Genomic DNA, 11,129 nt, shown 5'->3' with positions numbered 1-11,129 from the left:
ATAAACAAATGGGACCTAATTAAACTTAAAAGCTTCTGCATAGCAAAGGAAACTATAAGCAAGGTGAAAAGACAGCCTTCAGAATGCGAGAAAATAATAGCAAATGAAGCAAATGACAAACAACTAATCTCAAAAATATACAAGCAACACCTGCAGCTCAATTCCAGAAAAATAAACGACCCAATCAAAAATGGGGCAAGGAACTAAACAGACATTTCTCCAAAGAAGACATACAGATGGCTAACAAACACACGAAAAGATGCTCAACATCACTCATTATCAGAGAAATGCAAATCAAAACCACAATGAGGTACCATTTCATGCCAGTCAGAATGGCTGCTATCCAAAACTCCACAAGCAATGAATGCTGGAGAGGGTGTGGAGAAAAGGGAACCCTCTTACACTGTTGGTGGGAATGCAAACTAGTACAGCCACTATGGAGAACAGTGTGGAGATTCCTTAAAAAACTGGAAATAGAACTGCCTTATGACCCAGCAATCCCACTACTGGGCATACACACCAAGGAAACCAGAATTGAAAGAGACACGTGTACCCCAATGTTTATCACAGCACTGTTTACAATAGGCAGGACATGGAAGCAACCTAGATGTCCATCAGCAGATGGAAGAATGGATAAGAAAGCTGTGGTACATATACACAATGGAGTATTACTCAGCCATTAAAAAGAATACATTTGAATCCGTTCTAATGAGGTGGATGAAACTGGAGCCTATTATACAGAGTGAAGTAACACATATATATGGAATTTAGAAAGATGGTAACGATAACCCTGTATGTGAAACAGCAAAATAGACGCAGATGCATAGAACAGTCTTTTGGACTCTGTGGGAGAGGGAGAGGGTAGGATGATTTGGGAGAATGGCATTGAAACATGTATAATATCATATATGAAATGAATTGCCAGTCCAGGTTTGATGCGTGATACAGGATGCTTGGGGATGGTGCACTGGGATGACCCAGAGGGATGGGATGGGGAGGGAGGTGGGAGGGGGGTTCAGGATGTGTACACCCGTGGTGGATTCATGTTGATGTATGGCAAAACCAATACAATATTGTAATTAGCCTCCAATTAAAATAAATTTATATTAAAAATTAAAAAAATAATGAAAAATAATGAAAAAGGAAAAAAAAAGGAAGGGAGAAAAGCCATACAAAGTGCATTACTATCAGGTATTTGCTCCTAAAAGACAGAAAACTAAGATGACAAAAACAGGCCTTTTTTATTTATTTGAAATTAAAAGCCTTACAACTGAAACAAAATCTTACAATCTTGTTTTTAGTTTTAATTGAAAAGTTCAAGCTAGTCTAAAGCTCCTAAGAGCTTATTTATCAGTCCTTTGCAGTGGCTAGCCCTTCACCTGATTCACAGTGACATCACCACTGGCCAGAGACATTATTAATAATTATCCACCAAGATATGGGAAGGTAACTATTAGAAAGACAAAAACATTTGCTTTAAGTTATATGTGAAATTTTAAAATATTTTGATTGATCACATTGAAATTTTGTCAAATGAAATAAATTTTATACTTGCAAAAATAAAAAATAAAAACTCTCATATTCTGAGACAAATTGAAAAAAATGTTTCACTGGGTGAAACAGTGATTGCTATTATGATGCATAATTAAATGAAAATAAGGGCAAGCATAGACAAATACTAAAGAAAAACTTTATTGTGCAAATACATATTTTCTTGAAAGTAACCTTGGAAGATGTACCTCCCAGCTGAGTTTACACAAAGGTGTTGTTTATTGAAGCCAGTAGGAGTTATGATCATAAGTTTTTAAGGATTGCTAAAACCTCATAGAAAGGTCTATATGATTTTTTTGTCTTAAACAGGAGTTCTTGTTTCCACATTCAGTTTTTTTGCTAATTAATTTTTGAAACACCAGTTACCTAAAAATTAGGGGATGATCATTATTTTGGTTGTAAACTATCAGTTACACTGTTTGCTTTTGCACCTGCTTTGCAATTATTTTTAAACTATTTACATTTTAGTATAATACCAGATAACCTCATGTCATGTTTTGGTAATGTCTATATAGATATTTCATCAATGGGAGGGCTACTGGCCATTGTGGATCAATCAGCTGGTAAATTGTGCTTATTTGAAGTTTTCTGTTTTTAGCCTCATGATTTATTTACATGACTTTTGGGGATAGTTAAAGAAAAAAAAATACCAGAATTAAAAACAATTCAAAATACTTGTCACAAATAGAGGAAATGTATTATAAAGAATAAACTAGTTTTAGTGTATCACATTTGATGTAGGCCCTATGCTTTGCTGCCTATATAAATTGCCTTCTTTAGCTTACTTATCTCCAGATGTTGCCAAAGAACCTCAACCTGTCAACCTCAACCCCTCAACCCCAGCTCCATTCATACCTTAAGATAATCTGAATCAAGCTGGCATCCCCCACACCCAGAGAGTTGTTCAGCAAGCAAATGAAAATACCAGTTAGAAGATAAGAGATAAATTCAGCAAGGGGATGTATAGTTTAGAAGGCCATGCCAGTGGGTGAGATCTAGGAAAAAGTAGAACTGTTATCAGCTATCTAAAATCCATGCCCTTTTTGAATAAATACAACACCTCCTCACTGTATTCCCTAATCCTTATCAAAGCCTCAATATCCACAGGTTTTAGCTTTAGTTTGTGTGGTCTATTTTCTTTCTTTCTTTTTTTTTTTTTTTTGCCAAGTTATGTCAAGATCCTTTATTCCTTTTTGTTAAAACCGGTCACAACACTAAGCTTCTGGCCCATCCTGCTGATACACAAGCCACAGATGCTCGCTCAGCAGTTGAAGCCTTTAGTAGCATGTTTGAAAAGTGAATAAAAATCCATACAAAACAAATATTCAAATAGTTTCCATAGGAACACAGATAAGTGTGACCCCATCTCCCAGTCTTCCATATTGGTGCACCTGTGCCAACCCTATTCACATAGACATCTCAGAACTAGCAGTAATTAAATGGTACCCCCAAACCCTTAAATCAAGCTATACCCGCAGTTAACAACTACAAGAGTGGCATCTACATGTTAATATACGTGGAAGCGCAGGCTGCCGAGTGCCGCTCTCCTGGGCACAGGACATGGGCAGGGGACCGACGTCTGGCTCCTCCACTCTGGGCGGAATTCCTGGGTCCGGATCTGCTGCATCAGTTGCCATGTTGGCCCTGACATCACATAGTAGATGGTGGGTCTCTGGAATCCATTGAAGGTAGAAGCAGCAGCAACAGTGTAATCACCCATGTTCTCAAAGAGCATCCAATCACCCACATGCATCTCGGGCAGGTTACAGCGCTCAACAATGCGGTCCAGGCCGTCACAGGTCGGTCCCCAGATGCGGGATGAATAATACTTCTCATCTGATTTGGGTCTCTTCTGCAGAAGAGGCTTCACGTGTGCATGATCGTAAAGGATACAGTTGAATGACCCATATACTCCATCGTTCACGTAATACATAAATGTCCATTCACTTGACTCCTCTTCGTCATCAGAACCTGTCTGTTCCTTTAATACAAGTTTTTTGGCAATGATATTAACTGCGAGCGTGAAAGCTGATGCAACATAGTATCTGCCAGGCTCAGCTATGATTCTCGCTCCAGAGTCTGATGGAAAATACTTGTCCAGTGCTGGGTTGATTACATTGGTGATCTCTTCAAATTTAAGCTTTACATCCTCGGATCCAGGAAAGCCACCACCAATTTCAAGCAGATACATGTTGAAACCAACCTCAGCGCCCATGTCAAAGACACAGCGGGCATCAGAGATGGCCTGCACAAAGGTCTCAGGATCAGTACAGCCACTTCCCACGTGGAAGCTGACACCAATGACATCAATACCTAGCTCTTTCGCCCGTTCCAAAAGGGCGAAAGAGCTTTTTTTTTTTTTTTTTTTTTTTTGAGAGTGGCACCAAATTTAACACTGAAGCGACAGACTGCTTTGGAATCATCAGTGGTGATCCGCAAAACCAACTTGGCCTTTGGATGTGCCCTGGCAACTTTCATCAGCTCAACTTCACTATCAAAAGTCATCATCTGGACTCTGTTATTGGCAGCATACTTAATCTGAGACACTTGTTTACATGGATTTGCATAGATAATCTTCTCTGGGGGCACCCCGAGACTCTGCACCAATTGTATTTCAGTCTTGCTGACACAGTCAAATCCTGTCCCAATGGCAGCGAGTGTCTTCACTACGGTTCTGCTATCATTGCATTTGACTGCATAAAAGGGGGTGACCAGAGGAAGAGCTTTCAACCATCTCAGATGTTTCTTCAGAATGTATTCCAGGTCCGCAACATAGAAGGCATCCTTATCATCAGAAGAAACTTCATTAATTTTTTGGTCTAGAATGTTCTTGGCAGTAAAGCCCTCATCCAAGAAATAGCAGTCAAACTCTTCATTACTAAAGCTGTTCATGGTTTCTTGATGTCTTTTTGAGACACAACAAAATAGGAAACGTAAAAGAGATGGAATTTAAAGGGATTATGTCAACTTTTCACAAAGGCAATTCTCCAGGAATTCCAAGTCTACCGAAGATGCGTGTGCTCTCTGCGCAGCAGTGAAAATGTTCGATAAACACACAATCTGCTGTCCACCTCAGAGCGCAGGGGCAGGGGCGCGCGGGCCAAACCCATGGAGACAACGCGCCGGCCGCCCCGCCGCCCCCGTCAGCCGCTAGCCCGGCCGCCCGCCGCCTCGCTCCCTCCCGCGGAGGACCGCCGGCCCGAGGTGGCGCCGGAGCGTTGGCAGGGAGCGGCGGCGGCGGAGGCTGAGGCGGAAGTGACCTGTGTGGTCTATTTTCTAAAACTAGTATTTTTGTTTCACTTTCAAATTACTATAAAATTTAATATGCATTTCCAGACTCAGTTCGTTCAGTTCAGTCAGTCATGTCCCACTCCTTGCGACCCCATGGACTGCAGCACGCCAGGCCTCCCTGTTCATTGCCTTCTGGAGTTTACTCAAACATGTCCATCGAGTCAGTGATGCCATCCAGTCATCTCATCCTCTGGTGTCCCCTTCTCCTCCTGCCTTCAAACTTTCCCAACATCATGGTCTTTTCCAATGAGTCAGTTCTTTGCATTAGGTAGCCAAACTATTGGAGTTTCAGACTAGAAATGATAAATGAGAAGAGCAGCGAGCTGAGCATGGCAGCTTTACTAAAGGAATAGCCGTGGCTTCCTACTCTTCTCATAGGATTGCTAGGAGCTGCAAACAAAACCATACAGGTTGAATCCTCTGAGACTCAGTATACAAAAGTCAGAATTTACAGGATGCTCTTGCAGGAAACAGATAACTATTTCTAAACATACGTGCCATGGACAATCTCTAGCGTTTGTTTTGGGAAACCCTGGCATGTTATAGCAATTGGTGGTTTTATTCATTGTACAATATCAATCATATGGTTGCAGTATGACTCAGCCATATACATTTTATTACTGGTATTCAGATCATTTGCATCTAACTTAATGGGTAATAGTTCTTTAATTCTAAGCCTAGCAAGGCAGACAGAGAAGCTCATGAACAGTTGTGGGTAGTGGCACAGGTCTCATCTGTTCGGTATGGGGAGTCTTAAGTTCATTATCAAGATTTTGTAAAAATTTTACTGCTCTGTATAATTCTGCCTTTGAGAGGCCTTTACTGGGATCAGTATCAGTAAAATACTGCAAACAAAAAGAGCATTTAATTATTTAGCTGCCTCACATCTTGGTTGTGGTGCACAGGAACTTCAATTGCAGCAATGAGAACTCTCCATTGCAGCGTGCGGGATCTAGTTTCCCAGTGAAGGATCAAGCCTAGGCCTTCTGCGTTGGAAGCACAGAGTCTTAGCCACTGGACCACCAGGGAATTCCCACATTTTCACTTTTAAATCAATTATTCATGCTTACATTGTTTAGAAATTTGAATGGGATTGGGGTGCTATAGTCAGTATCTTTTGTAGATACTGATCATTAAGTTCAGGGGTACCTCTGAACTTAGTTCAATCAATTAACTCCTTCCCTCATACTTCTGAGAGGTATCTTCTTATAAAGCAGATTTCAAGGGCAAAAATAACCAAATAGTTTTTTAAAAAAGTATATTAGCTGGGAATTTGGCTTAGAAGCAGAGTACAGAGCTCTAGTACAATAAATTGGGCTGAACACATGAAAAGTCTCTATTTCTTTAGCTTGTTAGGCCTAAATAACCTCAGGTGAAAGCAGGCTCCAAGGATTGCTCTCTCACTTTTAATGTTGCAAAGGGAATCCTAATATGCCAGTGGGCACTAGTGGAAATGGAAAGAATGCCAAACAAGAGACCTCCGTTAGCTCTCCTATGTATTGCTGAAGTTAACTTCTTGTGCTCCAAACCTAGGAGAGGGAGGAGGGGGAGAGGACAGCCCCAAAGTGCCTCCACACCCCTTGCCCTGTCCTGCAAAAGAGGAGAGAAAATTGTATGAATTGTAGTTCCTTGGAAAACGTTGACTCTTGAAAAAAGCAGCTTAATCAATATTCTATGATATTATTCTCCTCCCTAAAGTGGAAAAAAGGGGATGAATGTGGAGCAACAAAATTATTTCAAGTTATTTGGGTATATTTCTTGAAGGAAGCAGCATACTGTTGTTTTCTGTTAGATCTTTGATAAAAAGAGGTTTTGGAGGGACCCTCAAGTCCCTGAAAAGTCATCCACCTTCTTATTCCTCGGGGACTAGTGGAAAAGTCTAAGCACACACATGCATTCTTTACAATAAATCTCTTTTTATCCCAGAGCCCTAGTGGGCAAAGCTGAGTCATAGAGTTCTACAAGGACTCCTTTTGTGCTGTTGGCCTAAAAGCCTAAATGAAAAGAAAGCAAAAGAGGCCTATTTGACTCCTCTTTCCTAGGCCTGTACCTAAATTCTTGCTTTTGGATTTTCTACTTCAATAAGAAGGGAGAAAAGACAATTTTGAGAAAAATTGCAACAAAGGTAAAAGAGTCTTTATGTTTAGAACTTTAGAACTGATCTTATCTGTCACCAAGTCTTTTAGGCCACTCAACATTTGAGGGTGTGTGTGTTGGGGAGCATTTCAATACCAAAGTCACATGAAGGAACACACTGTATATGAGACAAAGAGGAGCAAAATTGAGACACTCGTAGAACCCCAAAGATACCAAAGTCATAGCTACTGACGTACCTAAAAATCTCTTGGAAACCTTCAGCCAATGGCTGACTGGCTTTACTCCTTGATTATATTTCCCCTAGCTCCAACTCTTAAGACACCTATCAAATTTTGTTATTCTTTAACAGCCATCTTTTTCCTAGACTGGAAGCTCCTCAAGAGCTAAGACATGACTCTGTCTTCTTATTCTCTTGCACTTAGCAGGCCTTCAATTGATTTTTTACTGTTGAATGATATTTGTGCTCTTGACTAAAACCACTGGGGAAAGCATTTTGCAGAAGATTCTCTTCACCTCCCCCAAAGCATAGACTGCTTACCCAACATTAGCTCTAGAAGTGTTGTTATTTGATTAACTAATGATTCTAAGAAAATTAAATCTTATACTTAAAAAAAAAATTGCTAAGCCCTCAGGCCAGGTAGTATGTGTCCTTACTCCCATGGACATCCTCCTTTCATACACTCACTTCATAAAATTTGCATTTGTAAACGACAGGAGCACAGGAAACGCTGTCTAGCTTGCGCACTGTTGGATTCCTAGTGCTTATCACTTGGCCCAGTGCACGTTAGGTGTTCAATTGCATTTGTTGAATGAATGAAACATTTAAAGTCTCTTTTGTAGATACTGATCATTAAGTGTGAACTCACTTTGCTCATTTGATCACTTCCATGTTTTCGTTCATTAGAAGTCTAATGTGTATGCTACCTATTGGATTTACTGCAGACATCCATGTTCAAGACAATTTTAGGGCTTATGCTACAACAGTCCTTACATTTCATTAGAAAGAAAAAGGAACAAGTGTTATATTGATATTTACTATAGCCGAAATAAATTTTAGAAGACTTCTGAAACTCTAACATACATATCTCTAATTCTTAACATTATAAATTGGTGCACAGAACTGTATAAATCTGGCAGTATAATATAGTTTTTACTGCATAAAAATTTGTCTATATGTAGATAATTAAATGTTTAATGATAGATAAAATTCATTTTTATATTTATATGTGGCCACAAATAGTACTTCCCTGGTGGCTCCAAGGTTAAAGCATCTGCCTGCGTCTGCCTGCAATGCGGGACAGCTGGGTTCAATCCCTGGGTCGGGAAGATCCCCTGGAGAAGGAAATGGCAACCCACTCCAGCATTCTTGCCTGGAGAATCCCATGGACAGAGGAGCCTGGTGGGCTACAGTCCATGGGGTCGCAAAGAGTCGGACATGACTGAGTGACTTCACTTTCACTTTCACAAATAACTCTTGGGTCAAAATGGTATTTGTATTTTAGATAATCCTCACAGTTCCATTTATTTAAGGTAACTTATACCTTTATCAACACTATTTTTCAGTATTTAATCTAAAACATAGATACCAAAAATGATTATTAGACTCTTGAATTATTGAATTTCCAGCAGATTATACCTTATGTTTAATCAAAAATGATGTTAGAATTTGAAAAGTCAATTATAAAGCCAATTGCTGCCTCACACAAATTTTCCTATTTAAGTTGGAAAATGGAGAGAGAAAATATGGTGGTAAAATCAAATTTATATTCTCTTAAAAAATTTTGCTTTCTATATTTCATGTTAAGTATGTTTTAATTAACATTGTCTAATTAATAAAGCCCTTAGAAGTCAAAGCAATCCAGAAAGATTTTTCTTCTCAGAAAAAGTTGTTAATATAAGCATGTTGTTAACATTTAGTCCAGGAAACCTCAACTTTATTCAACAAACATTTAACAATAATTTACTTCCATAAAAGGAACAGCAGTGTGGAGGAGGAATGATAAGTAAAAGACAGGAAAAAAGAAAGATATAAACCAAAAATAGTGAATTTCACACAGAAGCAAAGGAGCAGAGGGTAAATAACTGTGATTTGAGTAAAATACTCTTGTTATAACTTGTTAGTCACTTGAGCTGTAATATTCAAGATGTGACATAATTTCTCATGCCTTTTGAAGTACTAATTGCATGACAAAGTACTCTTAACCTAGACCTTGGAAGTTCTATGGGTTTTCATTTATTATTCATTAATGGGTTCAGACTCTTCTGCATCTGGACATATAGAAATGACTCTCAGCCTTCAAAGATGCAACCAATTAGAGGAGAGAAACAAGTAATTAAAGGGTGCTAACTGAAGCGATTTAGCAGCAGCACCAGCAGCAGCTAAGTCGTGTCCGACTCTGTGCGATCCCACAGACAGCAGCCCACCAGGCTCCCCCATCCCTGGGATTCTCCAGGCAAGAACACTGGAGTGGGTTGCCATTTCCTTCTCCAATGCAGGAAAGTGAAAATTGAAAGTGAAGTCGCTCAGTCATGTCCAACTCTTAGTGATCTCATGGACTGCAGCCCACCAGGCTCCTCTGTCCATGGGATTTTCCAGGCAAGAGTACTGGAGTGGGGTGCCATTGCCTTCTCCGGGAAATGTTAGTTTTCATCACAAAAATATGCTAGGAAAATGATTCAAAAACTCTTTCTCAGGTTTTTATATGCATATCCTAAAATGGTAATCAGATCCATTTTTTAAAACCGCTGTTAGTTGTGCTTATAATACAATATGCATTCTATAGCAATGATACTTAAAATTACTTTTATATCTTCTCCCATATAATAAAGGGCTTCCCAGGTGGCGCTAATGGTAAAGAAACCTGCCTGCCAGTGCAGGAGACATAAGCGATTCAGGTTCGATCCCTGGGTTGGGAAGATTCCCTGGAGGAGGGCATGGCAACTCACTCCATTATCCTTGCCTGGAGAATCCCATGGACAGAGGAGCCTGGTGGGGCTACAGTCCATGGGGTCACAAAGAGTCATACATGACTGAAGGGACTTTAACAAGCACAAAGCATGTAAGAAAATTAACATTAGTCAGATTTTACTTCAAGTTAGTGTAAAACTTTTTTCTTTTCCCGGAACTAACGTGTGACCAGCTTGTTTCATAGTTGACATCTCAGAGTTACTGCACAAGAAAACAGGGAAACAATTAATTTAGTACTTAATATTGTTGGGGGAGAACCAACCAGCCAAGACGGTGTGTCAGGCTATCTCATGTCACGTTTTGTGGCCCATGAGCTGGACTTCAAACAATGAGATTTGGGCAAATAAAGATGGAGAAGGGTACTTAGAGGTGACTCGTAGATGTGAACAATTCCAAGAAATGTTGAGTGTGCGACATTAACTGGTGCAAAGATACAACTAAAGCATAAGGTTTATATGTGGTACACATGCAGAGAGAGAAGAGGAGGAAATGGGAATTGAAAATGTTGCAACACAGAATTTGAACTTCTTACAGTAGTAGGGTTACTGATATTTCTCCCGGCAATCTTGTGCTTGTGCTTCTTCTAGCTTCTCCAGCTTGTGCTTCTTCTAGCCCAGTGTTTCTCATGATGTACTATGCATATAAATAAGCAGCGTGACAATATACAGCCTTGACGTACTCCGAACTAAAAAGCCTCTTGATGAAAGTGAAAGAGGAGAGTGAAAAAGTTGGCTTAAAGCTCAACATTCAGAAAACGAAGATCATGGCATCTGGTACCATCACTTCATGGGAAATAGATGGGGAAACAGTGGAAACAGTGTCAGACTTTATTTTTCTGGGCTCCAAAATCACTGCAGATGGTGATTGCAGCCAAGAAATTAAAAGACGCTTACTCCTTGGAAGGAAAGTTATGACCAACCTAGATAGCATATTCAAAAGCAGAGACATTACTTTGCCAACAAAGGTCCATCTAGTCAAGACTATGGTTTTTCCAGTGGTCATGTATGGATGTGAGAGTTGGACTGTGAAGAAAGCTGAGTGCCAAAGAATTGATGCTTTTGAACTGTGGTGTTGGAGAAGACTCTTGAGAGTCCCTTGGACTGCAAGGAGATCCAACCAGTCCATTCTATAGGAGATCAGTCCTGGGTGTTCTTTGGAAGGAATGATGCTAAAGCTGAAACTCCAGTACTTTGGCCACCTCATTCGAAGTGTTGAGTCATTG

General features: G+C 39.9%; 1 pseudogene; it reads right to left on the bottom strand.

The window, feature by feature from the left end:
• Nucleotides 1-2,719: 2,719 nt before the first annotated feature.
• Nucleotides 2,720-4,600, bottom strand: LOC109568191 (ornithine decarboxylase pseudogene; annotated as a pseudogene).
• Between the last annotated feature and the right edge of the window lie 6,529 nt (nt 4,601-11,129).

This window comes from Bos indicus, chromosome 14 (genome assembly GCF_029378745.1).
Source record: "Bos indicus isolate NIAB-ARS_2022 breed Sahiwal x Tharparkar chromosome 14, NIAB-ARS_B.indTharparkar_mat_pri_1.0, whole genome shotgun sequence".
Classification (NCBI taxonomy): domain Eukaryota; kingdom Metazoa; phylum Chordata; class Mammalia; order Artiodactyla; family Bovidae; genus Bos; species Bos indicus.
This window is presented reverse-complemented; position numbering and strand designations above follow the sequence as displayed.